General features: G+C 33.4%; 1 protein-coding gene across 1 annotated transcript in view; it reads right to left on the bottom strand.

The window, feature by feature from the left end:
- Positions 1-20,434, bottom strand: part of LOC150102426 (inactive tyrosine-protein kinase 7-like) — a 188,232-nt gene that overhangs the window by 61,030 nt on the left and 106,768 nt on the right. The window lies entirely within an intron of this gene.

The raw sequence follows: 20,434 nt of genomic DNA, 5'->3' as shown, positions 1-20,434 counted from the left end.
GTAGTGTTTTGATCAACACCATTATAGAAGGATATTTATTTTGGAATAACTTAATTCCATTGTGAAATATCATAATATTATACTTATATTATAATAAATATAATAAATATCTTTCTATAATATTATAGAAGGAAATTTATTTTAGAATAACTTAATCCCATTGTGAAATATCATAAAGAATCATTTGAATGCTAAAGTTTACATACCCTGACAAACCGAAATAAAAAAAATTATTTTTTTTATATAAAGCTTTGATGCAACCACATTTGGTTTTATCAAAGATTTTGTTGTTTTGGAGGTAGAGGAAGTATTGAAGGGGATGCAGAAGGGAGAGTGACCAAGATGGTTTCATGTTTATGGTTTACAACACTTGTCTGCTGGGTGAAAAAAAAAAAGGAGGAGATTTAATAGACAGCGTAAATTTCTAGTAGGGTATTACAGGATAGCAGAAAAAATAATAAATAATAGTTCAGTAAAATCTATAAATAAAAGATAAAAATAGTGGGTGAATTATTAAGCTGTATGAAAGGAAACTCACTTTGGCTATCTTGAATGGCTGGTAAAGATCTTTTTTTTACCTTTTTTTTTTTTTTTTTTTTATCTTTCTTTGATAATGAAGTATTTCACTGATACTTATTTTAAGAACTGCATAACTATATATTTTTGTTAATGCGAATCTGATTCACAAAAGATTGTAAACCTATACATTAAGTGCTGTGGGTGAGCTGATGAGTAAAATCATCCAGTTCCAGTTTGATCCTTTCAATTTTTCCTCATCAATCACATTTCTCTCCAGTATTGAACTCTCAAGCCATTAATTGGACACTGAATTTTACCATGCTTTTTTCCCCAGAATTTAATACCAGCTACTCTTGAATTTGCTATTATCTGACTCAGTTAATCAAATATCAAAATATACATTTTCTGCTTATACAGAACCATATGTACTCCTTGGAGGTATCACATAATATAATAATAAACACAAGCCATGCATACAGTGATTATCTCTACAAAACAATTTTTGCAGAGATTATTCTCACAAGAGCATGCAACTAACATAATGGAAAAAATATCAAATGTTTGAAACTCTACCATACTAATATAACATTTCACTTCTGATCACTAATTTACTTGCAGTTGTTCTACTCCTACTTTCTTCTGCTAACTTGAATTTTTTTCCCCTCCTAATTATATGTATTATAGAGTGTTTCCAAATTATCTGGGCAAAAAGTAGGTCTGTAGTCTATTTTGAAGTAAGCACACACACATACACATCTGAATGACTGCAAAGCTTTGGCTATATCGAATGTTTGGCTATAAACACATATCGAATAGCAAGTTGTTAGTGCTATGGATGTTTGCCAGTAAATAAATATATAAAATAAGCCCAGAAGAACTCTGTAACCATTAAGAACTGTGGATCGTCATAATTTTAGTATTATTATTATATACTATATTGTATACCATGTTTATATATTAATGTACTATAAATTTACAAACTTTCTTGGTTGAGAGTCACATTAAACAAATATGAATTTTTAACTGAAAAGAAATCTAAAATGTCCCGTTTTTTATTCCCAATTTTTTTACATTGCCCCACCCAAGAAAGCTTATTTGCAAACTTATAGTACATATTGTACAGTGAATAGGTTTAGTATTTTTTTTTTTCATTTTTATCAATTTTATACATTTTTTTTTATTTATAGTCCATTATAGTCCAGAAACCTTGCTCTAGAGACCAAACATGGAACTTTTTTTCAAACTACTTCCAACCTTCAATAAGCAGGGCAGTGATCTTACACCAAGCAATGAAATTCATCTCCCACCTAAAGACAATCATAAACATCCAATGCCCATTGTGGAATTCAAACCTGCAGCCTGTTGGTTGGAGAGTGGGTATGCTTACCACTCAGCCAACCAGGCCAGCTGGTTGGGAAATGCATGAAATTATGTATATGATTGTTTAGTTCTGTAGATTAAAACTCTATATGTGAATGAAGGTTCCACTCATTCTCATTTGCTTAATCTCCAACTCAAATAAAATTTTAAAAAAATTAAATAAAATATCTTGTGACTAATGTCTGAAAAGTAACAATTTTCATACCCACGCTACTACTAAATTTTGTATAGCTTTTCTTTTCAACTAAAGACCATAGTTTGTTTGAATGCCAAATTTTATTCACCTTTCCTCAGCAAAGCATGAAAATTTAATTATTTTATTCATTCATGTCTGTGCAAATTTGAACAGAAGACATACATTCACTTTTATATACTCTATAACAGACTAGCAAAACTATTTTTTAATGTCAGTCCAAAATCAAGAAAGGTTGATTGCCTTTTGTGGTTTTCCATATTTTGAGTACCACAGATTAATATGGAACACAACGCCATCTACAGTGCTTTTTCTCTGTAAATTGTATACGTTCTCTTGGCCAATTTACCTGTATGCGGATGATAAACCCAAGTTTCTTGGAGGAAAAAACCCTGCTACTCCCCCCCCCCCCGGGATGAGATCGGCTAACTCACCCTCAATTGAAAAAGCCCACATAAAGGTCCCTTTTGTGGAGACAAGAATCAAACTCCGGTCTTTTCCAGTCGAAGTGGCGATTTCCAGTTGTTCTTCCAATTGCTACGGAGACGCTTTTTGCTGCAAGTTAACAGTTATGGTGCAAAAAAAAAAATAAATAAATGAGGTCATATGAATATCACTTTATACTTCCCCTTGATACACTTGTTTCCCTATGGGCGAGTGCCCCACAAGTTTGAAATGGAAAACACTCCAATCATCAATAGAAGTTCTCATGAGCCCACCATCCAAGTACCCTTCGGTTTCGTAACCAAAATTCTGAGATAGGAGCGTTAGCCCTATGCCAATAAGTACTATTATACTACCATTATTATTATTATTATCGGTATGAGACCGGAAGGCAACGTCGAAGCCTACTGCACACTACGGAAGTTCGGGAAAACACATATAAAATTAAATATATCTTTCTGAACAATAGCATAGTTTCGTTCGCTTCAGAAATGTGAATTCATAACATTAATTTTATTTTCTGTTAAATATAAATAATAAAACATCTTCCTATCTGATCTGTTACTTTTTTAAATTTATTTTTATTTATTGTTCGCTAAACTGTCGTGTAGGTAAAATTATTATTGTAATAAGATCTGCGATTTTTACGATAGTAATAATGTGGAATATATAGACGGAAACAGAAATAAAATAATTTGTAATATACAGACGGAAATATAAGCTGTAGTATTTTAAAAGCTCTCCATTAATACTAGCGTTGGAAAGAAGTAAGTGAAACACTATCCCTCCACTGGGATTAAATCAAAAGATTTCTCAGTCACCCAACTCCACGAAGCTTTTCGCTTTGTAGCACTCCTCGTATGGAACATGACACCCGCAGAAACAAGGAGGGAGCTGAAGACGAGCCGTCAATCAACGTCGCACGTGCTTCAGCTACAAACTCCATCTCCCATTACGATCACGCTAATGCGATGTGTCTAGTAAGACAAACATACAGTTCACAGATTACACAGGATCTGTGCAAATCTACCACGAATCTAGAGTACGGCATGTCCATTAAAAATAACTCATTTCTTACAGGGGCGACCCTAAGAATAATAAGAAAAAAAAATGAAGAAACACAGACAAAAATTTTCTTGTTCTTCGGTGCCCTCTTAGCATTCTCTTAAATCATTTTGGTTTAAATTGGTTTATGTGTGCAATATTAATGAACTAAATGACATATAAATGTAGTTATTTCGTGAACCGTAAGTGCAAAGTGCCCTGAATAGAGGTCGAATGATTCATTTTTCACTATTATTCATCTAATACCACTGGTGATATTGATCAGAGGAATGTGTGCGTTTCAGATTACGCATAACATGTGCTTGGTGAACATTACTATACATAAATAAATAAACGTTTACATCTCAAGATTCTGGAACATTTTATAAATTATAAAATGTCATATTTTTCATCGCAATCTAGTTTTTAAATTATTCAGTTGAAAATAAAATTTAACTCTTTCGAATTTTGAGCAAATACGTTTTTTTTTTTTTTTTTAGATACCTTCTGTGCTGTAGCGTCTGACGCAATTCTACAACTTTTATCATATATTGGACACGGCATAAATAACTTGCAGTTAATAAAATTATGCGAATAACTTCTATATACGTTTTTTTTTTTTTTTTAGATACCTTCTGTGCTGTAGCGTCTGACGCAATTCTACAACTTTTATCATATATTGGACACGGCATAAATAACTTGCAGTTAATAAAATTATGCGAATAACTTCTATATTTAGTATATATTTCGGTATATATACTAAATATAGAAACATATATACAAAATATATACAAAAAATTTCAGTATCAATAAATTAAATTCTTATTAGTAGAGGGAGCCACAGTTTGGCCGCGTTAGTATAGAGTGGCATGACTTGTTTACTTGGTATTACCGAAGTTACTGAAAAATATCGTTTCAGTTTATAAATAAATCGTGATTTAAATAGTTTAAGTAGGCTTGGTTAGTTGAATGGATAGGGTTCTGTACACCGTGAATTCACGTTACAACATAGGCACTATAAGAGTTCTTATCTGAGGAGAAGGGAGGGAAATATTTCTGACACAGGCATCAGATTCTTATTCCTCAACAATAAAATAAGTTCTAAAAAGAATATTCGTCAGACTGTAAGTAAACATTAGATAATATTAAGCCTTATTCATTTATAGCGGTAACATACTAACCGGCTATCTTCGCTTTACTAATTACCGCAACGAGAAACATTAGTTTCCGCATCATGTACGTAAAAACAATATTATTAGTAATAATTTAATTTGCATTTTGTTATTTATATTACAAGACTACCCCTTCCCCTTTCTCCGCTTCTTATGGCTTACAGAACAAACGAAGTTGTACGCTATGTTGCAAAAATTCTTCAATCACAGTTTATTCGAATCCTGTGCATATTAGTAACAAATTATATGATACAGAGGCAAAATACAAAGGCTGGAGTGCACGCTAAATAGTTGTACATCATACTGGACATCGGATGTGAATTAGAGTTAACTGACCTCCAGCTACGTTATCTCATCTGAAGGAGAGAATTAGCTGGAATCATACAGAGATAGCCAGGTATTTTCTTCTGGATACTCGGGTTTTTCATCCCGCAAAACAAGCAAACTGGCCAGAAGAACACACGCAATATATATTCGCATAGGAGACTCTGAGAATAAGAATTAACCACGCTATTCCGTCGGATCTAGTTTGGAAAGCCTGCATGGTACAGTTTGGTCTATAAATAAATAAATAAATCTTCTAACGTCTTTTCGTTTTCCAATGATTTCTTATGATTAGAAACTCGAGTTTCTTCCGAAAAAGAAAAAAATGGGTTATGATACTATTTACCTGTGCAAAAGATCGACAGTCAGGAACCAACCGATAACAACAACAACAAAGCTCCTGTAGTCAGTTGATTGAAATTTGACCCTGTAAGTCTTTCTTTTGTGATCTAGCATCATGGAGTACAAAAGCAAACAAAAGAATGGTTTTGTGATATAACTAATTCACATATCGATGCTGTAACTCATGTTTTTTGTTTCTTTTTTAATGTACAGTAAAAACAAATGAACTGTCTTGCTATAATACAAATAAAGTAAACAACAATTAGCTGAACTCAGAAAATATATAATAATTTTTAGCTAAACGAAGGGAAGCTGAGTCATTAAATGCACAGCGTGAAATAAAAAAAAAGGTGCTTTTGAAATAAGAAAGTGCGACACCTGCTTTCTTAGAAAAAGAGAAGATGAATTTAACCTTTTAATGAGACGAGAGGGGGGGGACGCATATCTAACTAGAAAGTATATTTCTATCGTACCAATAAAGACTGCATTAAAATTAAAATAAAAAAAATTGTATAATAAACAGATATAACTTTAACGGCCACTCATTTGTCATAGAATGCGTGTAATTAACTAATTTTTTATGCTTAGCTGCAAATTCTTCACTCTTAAACGATGTGTTGGTGCATCCACAACAGTAATGCATCAGCTGCTATAACTGTGATGTTTAAGTTGTTTTTTAATGGAAAAAAACTGCGCATTTTTCCTGTAAATATAACAATATTTTGCTAACAGTTATTCGGTAATATTCCAGTTTTCCATGCTCAAAGGTGCTGCACCTTTGAACATGGAAAAAATAAATTAAAAAATAGATTAAATAGCGATTTGATAGCGAGGCTACTCTTAAGAGATATTAAATAAATCAAACTACATTAATAAGGTACTTTTTTTTTTACAGGGGAAAGAGGGTAAGGACTTCATGAATTGTATTAACTCCCGGTAGTCAACAAGATCTGATTCCCAGAAATTCTTGTAAATCAGTGTAATGAAACCGAGAGTGAAGGAACATTAAATCTGAAAATTCAGTGGACACGTGATGCCACTGGATTCTTGCATATGTCTCCCCAAAAACTGGAAATTTTCATTTTTTTTTTATCTTTAATTTGACAGTTTGGTTAGCGTACTGTTCATGATTACGATATTATTTTTATCACATGACACCTCCAAAATCCATCGCGTTACAGCACTCCATTCTACGTAATACACAGGATACCTCAATCCATCTATTACACACATCACCAAAAAAAAATACTAATAATAGTATTTTTTGCCTGTAGATGGCGTGTGTGAAAGATCACACAATGGCCAGGAAAATGATTGGAGAAAATTATCTAAATGTATTCGTTAGTAATTCTTTAAAAAGGAAATAAAATAAAATAAATAAAACTATCCAGTTTTGAAAAAAAAAAAAAAAAAAAACTGAGTAATTATTGGAGATAGTAAAACTGAGAAAAATTATTATATGACTATTTGATTGACTAATGAATATCACTTATTTTAAAATGTTTATTTTTGATTAAACTGATATTTCTCTAACAAAACAAAGAAAAAGGTTCATAAAAAGTTGAATTTAACATACACACAAAAAATTGATACCAATGAGGGAAATAATAATAAATAAACATCAGATAAAAATATCAGTAAAAATCAGATATAATTGTGGAATGTTTGGGACACCATGTCGCAAAAAACGCGAAGATATTTGTAAACGCCATCTATTATTCGCATCTTCGTTCGAGATTACACGAACTTCATTTCAGGATAAAAACGATTCCAAATGAAGTTGAATATTAAGATGAATCTGCTCAAAGTAAATATCTGGATTGTGAAAAATATACAGTACAAGCATTCTTTTTATCAGTAATCCTTGATTACTAATAACATCAGTATGCATAATTTTTAGAGTTCCACAGTGCAATTGGAAAAACGATGGGACATTACCCTCTTTGATTGGAAGAGACCTAAGTTCGATTCTCATAGTGACGAGAGGAATCCTTCAATAGAAAGTAATCAGCCGATCTCATATGGATGTAACAGGTTTTTTCTCCCAGAAACTCGAGTTTTTCATCCCGCATACAGGCGAATCGACTAGAGAATACACAGTTTTCACACAAAATCAGTATTAGTGGACGGTAGGTAGCGCAGTGCTCGTAAGAGGTAATAGTGGAAATGTGTGTAGATGGAGGATGTAGACGGAGGATTAAGTAGGGCCGACAGTTTGTTGTGTGGAGCAAGGTGGGCCCATGCAATGAATCCTGGGAGGTGTGCCACGTAATAAGAATGATATAATAATAATAATTTCTTTTCTTTTTTTTTTTTGTTCAATCAGCGCCAATTTTAAGCCAAAATTTTATTTGCACCTAATAAATATGCATAATTAATTCTTTTCGAAGGGATGTGCAAACAGATTATTAGGTGAATTTATGAGCACCTAGTAGATACAATAATGACACACGTTTTCGCATGTATAGAAAAATAAGCCTTTAATTATAAGAATTCCGTTTAATATTTACAATTACGTTTATTTTAATATGCATATAATTTTTTTATAAACTGTACTTCTGCTTCATATATCACTGATTTGATATTAAAAAAAAAACCTCTGAAACATTATAGATTAATAAGCATTCTTATTATACTTTTATTCAAAAACAAATTCGAAATAAAAACAGTCAATGCATACTGAAATTTGATTTTTTATGCGCCTTAAAAAAATTAAGCCTACTAAAAGTTACTAAATTCGAAGATTGGGGTTATTTATTGACCAATACATGTCTTGTATTTTTTGTGGGCTGAGGTCTACCTTTTAAGTGGATTTATTCCAGTCATCAATCATCCCAAACAGTTTAAATTCAGATAGAATGATTACTTGCGGGAAAACTTACCTTATCTGAAATACCGCTCGGTTAACAAAATTCAAGCTATAGAAAGATACTGGTTAAAAAATAAAAAAAAAAGAAGAAAGAAAAAAAAAGTTTAAATTATACAGTAGTAGTAGTGTGGTATTGTCTTATCAGCGGGAGCACCCAGGAATTTTGCTTGCAATAGGGTGATACCCACACAGCGACTTACGCAGCATTTTTTGCACTTCTTTTATGCATATATAAAGTTTTTTTTTTTTAATTTGGAAGGGAAATTAAGCTCATATATCCTTTCCCAAACCATCTTTTTTGAAACACCACCATCGGTTATAATTAATTTTAAAACACCCACTGTATTCCAAAGGACAACATAAACGCAGTAGTTAGTGTCTAGTCTGAAAAGCTTAAAGAAAAGAAGAAAAAAAAAAGCGCTGAATTCTTTCAGTGATAGAAATCAGGAATCTGCGTCCTTATATGCTTCGTATCCTGTAAGATTAGAGGGGGGGGGGAGTTCCACAGTTAGAAAAAATTCCATAAGCGTGATTTCTCTCAGACAGTTCACGTTTGCAAAGATGACATCAGCCAAGCATACTTTCAGTTACAGTTTTCTGTTCAACATGTCTTTCTTTTTATATAGCACGGAATTATTTTAGCAGTAGACTTGGAAACAAGTCAAGTAAACAGAATTTTAGGTGATCTAGCAGACAACGATGAAAAAAAAAAAAATCGTTTGTTGACAGTTAGAATTGACATTAACTAGCATGAATGTAAATAGCAGGGTTGAGTTTATTTAATAACAATAATTATAACATGCAATAATTGCTACTTTACCACACAAGTTGTCGGTTGTCCAACAGGTCACACCAGTTAGTATTTTTTTAATGTTATATTTGACTGAGTAAACATCACAATATGATATGAAATGCTAAGCGTCGATTCCTAAACTGTTAGTTTTTAATATTCATTACAAGATTTCATTAGTCGATATTCCTATGCGGAATTGTAAATTGCAGCGAAGAATGTGAAAATAATGAGAGATTCTCATTTTAACTAACGTTTTCATATTTTCATTCCTCAAATGAAGCAGACGGGCACCATCCTCTAGCTTTTTGTTCATTTTAGAGGGAGGGAAGAGATCTCCACTTCCATCATTAAAAAAAAAATGAGTGCAACATACAGATCAGCCAAGTAGCCATCTCGTGTTCCTAAACCTAAATGGTATTATTGCATAAAGTCGTGCAGTTTTATTATCAACTTTTGAGTTGTAATTTTAAAAACCGAAGTTTCGGGGGGGGGGAGGTATAATCGGATCTCGTTTTACATTTAAAGTATCATATTTCCATATTTCTCATTTTTCTTTCCTACTTTTCGTCATAATATTTTGCAAACGTTATTTCTAGTGAGAAAAAATTCTTCCGTTAAGGAATACACATTATGTTCGTATTGGAGAATGTACCTTGTGCTTGCATTGTTCTCTCTTCATAATTTTCGAGTAATTCATGAATTTGGAAAAAAACAAAGCTAAATTAGGAGCAAGCTAAATTGATCTTTTCTGGATGTCTGAGTAGTGCAGTCGGAAGAATTGCAGCTGCCTAAACCCTGAAATAATCTCTGCAAAAGATGCTCGTCATTACTTCCAAACGCTCTGTGTTTACTTGTTAACCTAAATATGCGGAAATTTTAACCAGTGGCCGCATTTTAAGGATGACTGCGTGGGTAGCGACAGAAGAACAGAAAATGTACAAGCCCCTATAAATTTTCAATAAAAATAATAATAAATAAATAAATAAACAGTCGGAAGCACAACTATGTTGGAAACACTTAAGTTCAATTGCATCTAAGATCTAAAAGAACCTTTTCGTGGAGGGCTTTCTTCCCTTAGTTCAGTAGAGCTGGGAACACACCTAATAGACACGATATGCGTTTCTCTGTAAATATTTTAATAATGAGTATGCAGCATGATTTCTTTTTATGTTTACTACTAATCTTGATAGAATTGAACCTGTTTGCTTATTCAACTGTATACAATAACATTACTAGATAATACGACATTATTGCATAAATACATGAGGATATTAAAGATCCGTCATCTTTTTTATAGACAAACTAGGGGTGATCCCCTCCCCCTGACGCCTACGGCGCCCAACCCCCCGAGTTCCGGACTGGTAGGCCGGTTCTCCTTGAATTCTGATGACTAATTTTGAAGACTCGACACTTAGAGTAGCCCCTGAGTGTCGAGTCTTCAAAAGGGGGGGGTTCCTCCCCCTGGCGCCCAACCCCCCTCGAGTTCCAGACTAGTAGGCCGGTTCTCCTTGAATTCTGATGACTCGAATTTGGAAGACTCGAAAGGGGGTTTCGCCTCCCCCCCCCCCCCCGAGTTCCGGACTGGTAGGCCAGTTCTCCTTGAATTCTGATGACTCGAATTTCGAAAACTCGAAAGGGGGGTTCCTCCCCCTGGCGCCCAACCCCCCGAGTTCCGGACTGGTAGACCGGTTCTCCTTGAATTCTGATGACTCGAATTTTGAAGACTCGACACTCAGGGTAGCCCCTGAGTTTCAAAACGTTTCAAATAACTTGACAAAAAACGTGACACAAAAACGTTACATATAAAGACATCATTTTATATCTATAGGGTAGATAAAATAAATCTTGAAAAATTTCCAGAGAATTTATAAGAATATAACCTTCTACATCTGAGTTTCCTTGGCTTGCACCACTTAAGACACGAACTCTGCTCAGGAGTGTGTTTCGAAGTGTTGGTTCTTATCAGGAACATGGGACTTCCATGAAACTGAACAGAGTTTCTGCCCTTCTCTTTCAGGTATCTTATGAGAACCAACAGTTTGAAAAAACAGCTGTCAGACCAGTGAAACCTGATGCCCTTATAAAAAGCGAATATCCGGGCTCCTGAGCAGAGTTCGTGTCTTAAGTAGTGTGAGCCAAGGCAACTCCGATAAAATTTCGAAACTTTTTAAAGATTCATTTTATTTAGTTATAAAAAAAGATGATGGATCTTTAATATTTTCATTATTTCTTACCTCATTTGCTAAATTGAAGCGTTTCTAGCTTTACATTATTAAGTATTATTACTCGATTGTTGTTTTGTAATATTATATTCCTCTTATAAATAGTGAAATTAAAACTACTAAAGTTTTTCATTTGCTCAAATCAGAAGCGTGAAATAACACTAAATCAATTATCCATCTTGATCTTGATAAGTAAAAGCTCTACTTTGGCAGTCATGAACGTTCCCTTATATAAAACTGAACTGAATGGATTCCAGTCGTTTTCCATAGCCTTCAGTAAAATGTTAGGCTTGACTTCGTTATGCGAGAATGATGGCAACGCCCCCTGCTGTAGACTTACTGAATAGACAGTATGACAGGAACCATTGTTTTACTCCAGAAGTCACCGTCATCATCATCATCTTCCTTATACCCTCTTTTACCTTGCGGTGTCGAGGGTCCATTGATCATCGGACCTCACTCCGTTTACAGGATAAGGTGGTCAGCCTTATGCCCCGGTGTATCCTATGGCCTGTAGTGTTGAGTTCTCAAGGCCAGTTTTCCTGCTTTGCGGGATGAAAAACCCCAGAATAAACTGGAAAAAACCCTGCTGTCCACGCCCAAGACTGGCTAACTTGGCTATGGCTGAGGAAGATCCTTCAGCTCCTCACGTCACCGACGGGAATCGAACCTAGGACACTCCTTCCCCAGGCATATGGTTGCGAAGCGCATAGCCACTAGGCTAACCGCGCGGACTTAGAAGTCACCGTTGCTATAGAAATTGTAATGCCACACTTTCAGATAGGCATGCAAAAATAGACTAGCCTTTAGGTAGAATGATATGGTTTTGAATCCCTTCAGAACTTGAGAAACTTTTATAGAACATTTACAACTGAAGAAGAGGAGTTAGTCATTCCCTTAAGAAGGTAGTAGGTTCTCCTCCTGCAATAGGCATGGCAGACTTTAGAGAGAGAGAGAGAGAGAGAGAGAGAGAGAGAGATTAACTGCCATATTTTCTAAAATCACAAATTAAGTTTATAAAAAAAAAAAGTTATTTCACTATGATAGCCATTGGGACTTAATATGTAAAAGGAAGAGAGGATGGTTAAATGAGATTATTATAGGGTTTAGAATAAAGAAATGGAGAATTTATAATCAATCTTGTACAATTTATAAGCTGTTAATAAGGTATTAAATGTACATAAGAAAAATACCGTATTACTCGAATATAACTCGCCCTCGCGTATATCCCGCACTCCTGATTTTACTTTACGAAACAAAGAAATCAATTCGCAATATACCTCTCGCAGAAAAAAAAGTTTAAAACTTTAAGAAATAGACGGTGAATTTTGTTATGGCAGTTTCAGATATTTTAGAATTTGGTTGAAGAGAATCAGCATTTAGGCTCAGCAATCGTCGGCTTGCCTTTGTCGTTGGATTGCGCATCTTTTGTTAATACCGCAGCAATCATATGCATGTCTTCATAGCTGCTCTATATCTAATGGCCTACCACTGCTGTGTTTCACGCTCTGCTTTCCCTTCTCATTAGTCATTTATGAAGGATTGTTTAAAACGTATCTCAAGTCTTGTAAATTACTGGTAATTATTGCTTGAAATATGGAGAAACGTTCAAGTTATTACAATGCTGGTTTTAAACTCAAAGATCACACGATTTCAAAATGATAAAAGGACAAACAATAATGAAACTGTTCGAATTTAATTACAGAAGCATTGTCGCTAAAAGCTTCAAATATATCGCGTGATGAAGGTAAGCAGCCGATCGCATAAATAACGTTGATAAATTTAAATGCATTCATTTTATAAATAATGCATGCAATTATAATGAATACTGAGGATTTAATTATAAACGTCAATTTAGTTTTTTGCTGAAAGACTTGAATTTGAAAATTCCTGCATATATCTCCCACCACGATTGTTTAACTTTAATTGGGGGAGGGGGGGTGCGAGTTAATATTCAAGTAAATACGGTAGGCATGACCTTTTACAGATCATTCTTCGCATTTCTACGGTCTTCAGTAAAGCATAGTGACCCCGACGATAAATCCAAAATGCTTATGATGCATTCGAATTATATCTTATTTGCCAAGATGGTTGCTTAGCAAACAAAATTCAATTTCTCTCAAGCATTCATATGTCAAGACTTAATAATACTCTCTGAAGGAGAATGCCCCCTGAAGCAAGTCATTCAACTGGAACAAAACGCGCATACATATGAATTAAAAACACCAAGATTAATATTTATTAAGCATAAGGCGACAGTGGGAATAGATTGCTTTTACTTTCTTATCTTGCTGATGTATTCGTATTCTCCATTGTTCTCCTGGCTGATGAATAAAAAGATAAGGAAGGGTCTCGTCCTCTTTTCCATGAATCGAAATCTAAGCGAGTTAATTGTATTTTCATGTAACATGCGAGTGAAGTTTCTTTGCAGCTATTCACTGCATCTAAAAGTCGAGAGCATTTATCCTTTAGTGTAATGAATAAAATGGACTAATTAAAATGATAACTGCGCTGTGTACACAATACAGTTCAAAGAGAAAACTGTGTGTGTGTGCGTGTGCGCACTCTATTGGTATTATACGTTCCCATATTGTAAGCGAACCGCTTTATAAAGAAAGATTCTGCATGCGTAATTCAACCAACGTTGAGTATTCGCGGTCTGTTTTGTGTCTAAGATAGAGTCAATCAAGTCACAACGCATCTTCTTAATCAGTGGAAATAAATAATGCACTCTAACGTGAATATATAAACCAGAGACGATCTTACCAAGAAGATGAGACTTGCAAATGCATACTAAATGCTAATTCCTTAAATGTACGAGTTTCTGAATCACCACGAACCCATCCGCATTTCCAATTATCGTAAACCTCTCTTCGGTGTTTGTTCATTTAAACATTTAGTCTTTCCCTTTATAGCACAGCGGAAAACAGAATTTTCATACAATAAAATTATATGATGTTGATGGTCGATATATTTTACTCGGTAATTCAATGAATTTAAAAAAAAAAAAATCTTTATTTGATAATATTTTAATACTTTTCAATCCGGGTTTAATTTTAATACAATGAGAATAATTTATTTTTCTATTTTGTCTTCTTTCTTTTTTTTTTTTTTATGCTCGGGAATTATACAGTTGGTTAAACGCCTTAAAATCACCTGAATTTCACTTTTTTTTATTTATACAAACAGAATAATTAAGCCTTAAGTACTGGAAACCTTTTTATTTACGAAGTTCTTTCTTGTTCATTTTTGTCATTAGCGGAGGTTTTTTCCTTTCTTTTTTTTTTTCGTCATTTTTTTTATATATTAGAATGAATGAAGATTCTAAAGATATATGACCTACCGCTTTGTAAGAAAAAAAAAAGCTCATAAACTCACAACTTGCTTTCATTTGGAATAAAAGAAATTTTAAAAAAAAATGCGCGCGCACATGCTGTCTTTTTTTTGCAGCGCCTATCAACAGATCTCCTGCTCCGTTGGCGAAAGAAATCACATCAGACGATAAGACTAGAAATAACTGAATACGAGAAAGCATATTAACGTACAATGCCAATACTCAACTTTAAAACTTTCGAATAGTATTATGAGAGTGAGTTACTCTAATGAAACTTTTATTTTACACGGAATAAAACATAATTAACGTCAGTTCTGCATAAGTCAGGGTTTTTTCTCCCGGAAACTCGGGTTTTTCATCCCGCATACATACAAATCGGCCCTTCAGAACACACGCAATTTACAGACAAAAATTACTAGTTGTGGTGGTGTTGGAGGTGGGCGGTAGATGGCGTTGATTCGTAGTAGAGGTAAGATGTAGAGACAGTTGAAGATGTCCTCCCGCGATGAGTCTTCGGACTCCTTGGAGGTATCAGGAATAATAATAATAATAATAAAGTCACCTTAAAATTACTGAAATAAATTCGATTATGAAATTCCATTTTCAGGTGGCGCTAGTGTTTAAATAATTTATAACATAATAAAATTATTGAAATAAATTCGATTATGAAATTCCATTCTCAGGTGGCGCTATAGTGTTTAAATAATGTATAACATAATATTAACTAATTTTAATCATTTATAAATCATTATGAACTGCACTTAATGGTATTATATCATTAAATTATTATAAGCCTTATATTTTACTTGGAGTAAAAATAATTTTCTTCCAGATATGCCTGCACAATTACTGAATTAAATCCGATTAAGAATTGCATTTCTACTGGTCTATAGCATGCAAATGCTACGGTTTATGTTTAAAAGTTTGCAATGCCAATGTTTTTAATAATTTTATAACAGCCAGTCAGAAATTTTAAGTAATTCAATCTAATAAAGATTCCTCTCCATTCATTACATTAAACAATATATATTTTTACATAAAGTTTTGCTTAAATACACTGTCGGTGTCAGGTTATTTTGCGCTCTAGGCAAAGTTTCCAAGTTCGCCCCTTATGTCATAAACTAAAATGTTTCTAATTGACATTAAACAAAATAAAATTGTCTTTCAGGTTAAATTAATAGGGCTTTTTTTATTTTATTTTTTAATTAATTTGAAAATTCTTTTTATAATTCATTTACAAAAAAAAAGTTATAAAATACCGAAATTTAATATTTTAAAATGTTAACGTTTTATCTTAACTGAATTTTAAATAGCGATAAGTTCAAATCATTTAGGTAAGGAACAAAAAAAGAATCAAGAGTTAAATAGTAAAATAGCGTTATGTGTGAGGGATAAGGAAAAAGAATCGATACCTAAATCATATATCAGTATTTAATTTTGATATTTTAGTAAAGTAGGAATAAAGAAAACTTGAAGTTTTGGGGCCTAGGCGGTTACCTAGTTTGCCTAAATGGTAGCGTCGGCCCAGTTTAAATACATAAACTTGTGTCTACGGGAAAAAAAAAAAACGTTTGCGCTTCAAAAAACTCCTGACTTTAATGTCTACATTAGTTAAAAAGAAACTAATAAGTTTAGTTACTATTCTTTTTCACAATCTGGAATAATCAACCTACATTTAAAATAAAAAAATAAATAAAAACGTTCCGTGTCTTTTAATACGCTTACTTCTCCGCAAATACCCCTTTAGATAATTGAATCAATCTGGAATATAGTCATTTCTTACGTTGCTTAAGGTCCACCGAGAATTTTAGAACAAATAGGTGGGAGGGGAATTGTAAGGAAAGGTTCCCCTCCTCGCGCGGATACTTCTGCATTCGCGTCACTGAACCGACTAAATTTGGATTATAGTCATGGCTTGCGTTGTTTAAGGTCCTCTGAGAATTTCGGCACAATCGAACTAGCATTGAGGGGAGGCGGAGAGAGTGAGCGTAGCAGGGGTGTTTCCCCTCCCTCTATACACATGAAATATTACAGATTGTATCGTCCGCCCGATCGACTAGTTTATCTATTTCATCTAAAAAAAATAAGAGATATTATCTATTGTCTTAAAAAAAAAAAAAAAAAAAAAAAAAAAAAAACATTTTATACGAAAATTCCAAGTACTGGGCAAGTAGGATGTTGCTTACAATTTTGAAGCAGGTACTTGAAACCGAACAGTAATACTATTCAAGCAGACATTTAAAAATCTTAAATGAGCAAAAAGCCAGGATCACTGAAGCAGTTCAATTATTAGATTATAAAACGTTAATGAGAATACTCACAGAATTAAGACGTCTTGCGTCCAAATCCCAACCGTAAATGCATACCTAGATTCTATGCATTTTGACTTCAAGACAAACTACATTTAATTAAAGTAATCCACCAGAAGATCGAGGCAATAAATAAGTTTGTATTAGAGTTTATATGTGTAGTGTATATATATATTAGTATATAATTCTGGAGTAATAAAAATGAACCTTCTAATATAACAACAATGAAGTAATAATACGCATATAATAATTTGAAAAATTTTAGAAAATAAGTTTGCATTTAAAATAAGTAAAGAAATATCTTATTAAAATAAAATATTGCCTTTAATTTCTGAAAAATTATGTGATTAATTTAAGCCACCATAAAATTTATTCAATATGAAAATTATATATTAATATTATTACAGAGGTCGCATAACGCAGACGAAATTTCTTAATAATGGGTATAATTATTTGTGCAAACTTGTCTGTGCTTCTAAAACGTGTGTAATAATACACTAGTTGGATAAGTACTCGTTATGTAACTAGTTAAAAATAGTATTATTTTTTTTCCTATCTAGTTCACGTATTTCCTTATGACTGAGAATGTTTTGTGAGCGATGGATGGAAAACTTAGGTCATGACAACACGAGTGCACACAAGGAAAAAAAAAAAAAAAGTGCCCATAAATTTTATTATCCAAGTGCTCTTTGCTCTGTCTTCCACCGAAGCCCACTCCTTGACTAGCAGGCACAGGGATCGCACGTTTACATTATTAAGTTTGCTCAACCCCTACTTCAGGGCCGCATGACCAAGTCAACGAACCCTGAAAGGCAGTATAACAAACTCTTGCTGTACCTTTTCAGATGCACCAGTTAGTCTCGTGGTGGAAACCTGAAAAGACAGGAGAGAAGACGCATATATTTTACTACTACCAAGTATGTGTTTACTTATTCTCGGGAGTCTGTATCCCAACGCTCTCACTCCCTCCCTTGGGTTTATCCAGGAGGCCATGCACACTAATGCGTGGAAAAATACACATCTGAAGGACCTTATGAAAGTTTAAATATGCTGCGATTGGAGGTCGGGTAGAATGAAGAACTAGTTTGGTACTTTGGAGCGCGTATTTTATTCTTGGCTAGGCTGATCACACAGATGGGGGGGGGGGGGGAAGAATGGCAAAACTGGTTGAAGCTTAGAAAGTATGATTGTTGGACAAATGGTGGCAGGAAACTGATTCTGTTTCGTTCCTGAATCTTTCTGCGCGTAAATATAATACGTGATGCGTCATATTATTCTCGAAATTCACAAAAAAAAAAAAATCTCTTGTCGACAAGACAATTCCCGTGAATGAAAATCAATAGTTCAAAATTTGACCTCAAAGATAGACTATGATTATCATCGTACTATTGTCCCTCCGCTAACTGCAATTTGTAACACAGAATTCTCGTTTTAAATTTTTCAAAATAAAGAAAAAAATCTAATGGAGCAAAATAAGTGAGCCAAAACCGATATACATCTTGATTAGGTTTACCAAACAGATCAGTAAGTCTGTCATGATTATATTCCACGCTCTTATAACAGCTAAGTGCATCTTGCAGAGATCGGTTTTTTTTTTTTTTTTTTTTTTCTAGTTTCCCTTTCTGTAGTTAATTCGATCTACGACCTATCTAAAAGCTGTAGAGATAAAAACACAACAGCCAAGTCATTTGTAAAGTCCACCAGCTGGTTTTGACAAGTCATCTTTTCTGGCAAGATGACGTCTCCAAAGTGCCTCACATAACGCCGTAAACGATGAATCAAACTTCTATTTCTCGTTTGGTCTTATTACTTGATGGAACTTAATTTCTTCTTCTCGTATTATGACGATGGCGTCCCATCGTGTAACTAACAGGAGTATTTCTCTTGAGAGGAAAGAAAGAGAGAAGAATGAGCATCATTATTTTCCCCTAAAGTCGCTTCTTATATATATATATATTTTTTTCTATACAATAATTTATTTTTCTGGCAGAATATCGCTTACGAAAAAAGAGAAGTTAATATGAAACAACAAATTCCCAAAGAATTTAAAACCAAACGAAAAGTGACACTTGAATTTGATGGACCGCCATGTTGGAATGTAAACCAAACGATATTGATCGCGTGAACGGCTTACTTGATGTTAACAACAATAAACAGTTTATTGCTGTTAACATAAAAGTAATAAAAGTTCAAACACGTCAAATTTAAAATATTCTCAAATTTGTGCAGGACGAAACAAAATAAATTTAAAAAAAAAAAAACATTCTAAAATTGTTCACTCTGTAATAAATAAATTTCAAAAATCGTTTCTCCGCATAGTTTACCATCATACTATTCACTCGTATTGTACGCTGCACATTGTAAGCCATTCTAGTAACCACACTATTCTATTCGATCCAACTACTACCTTTCTTTCTTCTTTTCTACACATGTTAGGAAGCAAGCTATTACTTGCAGCACGCTGTCGATACATAAGTCACTAGCGCGCAATAAGGACAGAACAGTCCTGTCTCTTTCTGTTTCTCTATGGGTGGTAACATTGTTTTTTTTTTTTTTAGTACATACAAGAGATTATATTGGTGAATATATATATATATATATATTTTTTTTTTTTTGCTGTTTAGTAGTTACCGTATTTATTTTTAGATAAATACGTGCAATGTTCGTACACAATCATTTTATAGCATAATTTATTTTATTATGTTGATAAAAAAATTAAAATGATATTTTTCATATATATAAAAATAGCATTTAAATGTACATATGTTATTCTTATGGTCCGTTGCTTCTTGAACTTGGAATGTTCTTAAAATATTACACACACGTGCGCGCGCGGAATTTATATGATTATAGACTATGTGAGAGAACAAGTAAGGGTAATATATTTTAAAAAAATCTAATTTTATCTTCAAGAATTATGCAAAAATCAACGGGTTTTGAATTTTAATATTTTTTTAAGATTTTAAAAATATATTAAGGCTGCATGTTTCCTTTATAGAAAAATCCAATATATTTTATGTGTAGGACATTTAATTATGTTTCTATTAATTATATTTATAACTTAATTAATACATTTACAGCGCCTTGTTGGCCGAGTGGTTAGCATTCCGCTCTCAGAAGCTGCGGGTTCGATTTCAGCCTAGGCAGGGATGTTTGTGATTGTCCTCCACACTGATTTATCCAAGTGTACATACGCTCTCCCAAGATGGACTGTGGGTGATCATGGGAGAAGTAGACCCAACTCTTCCGCAATGGGGGGAGGTCTTCAATATGATCATCATCAATACATTTTGTACTAATTATTATTTTTATAATTATTGATAATTATGAAAATAATATTTATGTACGAATAGAAGACATTAGAAGCAAAAATAGAATACAAAAGAAAAACAGTGCAGTCGCAAAACGAGAATTATGGAACAATTTGTAACAGAACTAGAAAAGGATAGATATATATATATATCTAAGCCACAACCCAAAACATAAAAT

Source organism: Typopeltis vanoorti, chromosome 10, assembly GCF_054136105.1.
Source record: "Typopeltis vanoorti isolate ZY-2024b chromosome 10, IOZ_Tvanoo_1.0, whole genome shotgun sequence".
In the NCBI taxonomy this organism is placed as follows: Eukaryota; Metazoa; Arthropoda; class Arachnida; order Uropygi; family Thelyphonidae; genus Typopeltis; species Typopeltis vanoorti.
This window is presented reverse-complemented; position numbering and strand designations above follow the sequence as displayed.